We start from the raw sequence: 1737 nt of genomic DNA on the forward strand, positions 1-1737 counted from the left end.
GGAGGGGGGGCCTAGGGGGAACACCCGCGGGGTCCAGCGGGTGCAAGCCCAGGAGCAGAGCGCCAGCCAGCAAGCAGTGGGGCGATATAACGAAAACTGACCGGGGCCACTACAAGCGGGCCAAATGAGGAAAAAAAATGCTTTCGAAACGTACCTGTGCAGTCTGCTGACCACAGCCATAAGCGCTGCAGAGTCCAGGAAGGGGCTCGTCACAGCAAACTTGAGATGTCGGCTGGAACATAAACACAACACAATTAGTTCATGTGTAGTCACAAAACAATCAAAACAAGACGAGTGAAATTAACTGGAACAGCAGATCGGTAGTCCCATAAAGTCAAACTGCGGCAAGGGCGGCGGCGGCAGCGTCGCGCAGTCCGTAGCGGCCGACAGCGGTGGTGCTTCCCCGCGACTGCGTGCGAGACGCGGAGACAGCTCAGCAGCACAAGGCGACGGGCTCGGGCAGACAGCTCGCTCGCAGCTTGAGAAAGGGCTGCGTCCGAGTCGAGACGAAGGCAAACAGTAGCGGGGGCCAGGCTAGCGCTAGGACAACATACAGGAAATTAGGCTAAAAACAAAGCATAACGACGCTCTAATGGGACACATGACTGACCTTAAAGAGTGAAGAATGTTCTCCAAAGTCTTCGTTAAGTTATGAAATTTAAAATAGGATATAATAAATCACGGTTGATAAATGATATGGCGTTTGATAAAATCTTTAAATTATATGATATCGCGGTTGATAAAACTTTAAATGAAATTATCCAATTTAGCTTCCGATCCCGACGTAAGCGAAAATAATCAGTTAAACATCGACGAGCGATCGCGGAAAATGAACGCGGACCAAACGGCGCGAAAGGACTCGAGAGCATTGTTGGACAATGCCAATGCAGTCATTAACGAGCTTTGTTGTGTTGGAGATGAGTGCCCTTGGGAAGTGTAGCCCCCTGATAAAGTTAAGTATCGCTAAGTAGACCTGAAACACTATAGAAAGAAATTAGGTGCCGTACTGGGCTTTAAATAAGAGGGCGCCATACTCGGCTGCGAGGTGGAGCTCTGAAGTGGAGCGACCAAACAAAAAGCGTCTGTACACAAACTCCGGCGAACGACGAGGCCTACCTTTGGCGGCAGCAGCTGCGAACGCCGCCGCCTCAGCGCTCGCCCAGGTGGATGCGGTGGGAGTCGACGGCCGGAGGACACGTCGTGGGCTCCTCTGGATGGCGATGCACTTGGGTTTCTTGCTGGCGATGCACACGAGGGGACACACAAACCGAAGGGGGCAGACCACGCGTTTCGCGATCGAATGCTTTGGGCGTAGCATTGTCAGACTGCGCGGGGCACAGAGGTCATTCCCTGCGCGAGCCCTAGGCGGGCGCGCGGGCGCGTGGGCGCTAGCTAGTGACACATCGGTGCCGACTAAACAGGCTCGGAGTAAAAGACGTTTGAATGCCGAGCGAGGCCCACAGATCTGCAGGGCGATCCCACACGGTGTTTACGCGTGCCCTCTCCCTCCTGGTGGCAGCGGAGTGCGACAAGGACGGAGAGAAAACGCCGTACGGAATCACCCTCCTGGCGAAGACGACGGTCAGGCAGCCCGGTTATATCGCTCACCATATATCGCATCCGCGCCAGGCGGGCCGGGGCAGCACCGGGCACCAAACGGCTTGTACTTCAAAAGGGTCACAATAACACCTGCCGCGGAGGCGGGGCGCGGGGCGCGCAGCGGGGCGAGCCGGCGCA

At 55.6% G+C, this 1737-nt stretch overlaps 1 long non-coding RNA gene across 4 annotated transcripts in view; it reads right to left on the reverse strand.

Annotated features, from left to right (window-relative positions):
* The window catches only part of LOC113215896 (uncharacterized), a 4664-nt gene extending 2933 nt beyond the window's left edge, over positions 1-1731 (reverse strand). For 2 of the 4 annotated variants that reach the window (XR_008011667.1, XR_008011665.1), the window contains exon 1: positions 155-1731. This is a non-coding gene — a long non-coding RNA (uncharacterized LOC113215896). The remainder of the gene's footprint in view (positions 1-154) is intronic. The other 2 variants (XR_008011668.1, XR_008011666.1) reach the window with 2 other exon arrangements.
* Between the last annotated feature and the right edge of the window lie 6 nt (positions 1732-1737).

Source organism: Frankliniella occidentalis, unplaced genomic scaffold (assembly GCF_000697945.3).
Source record: "Frankliniella occidentalis isolate FOCC.00 unplaced genomic scaffold, Focc_3.1 Scaffold183, whole genome shotgun sequence".
NCBI classification, from domain to species: domain Eukaryota; kingdom Metazoa; phylum Arthropoda; class Insecta; order Thysanoptera; family Thripidae; genus Frankliniella; species Frankliniella occidentalis.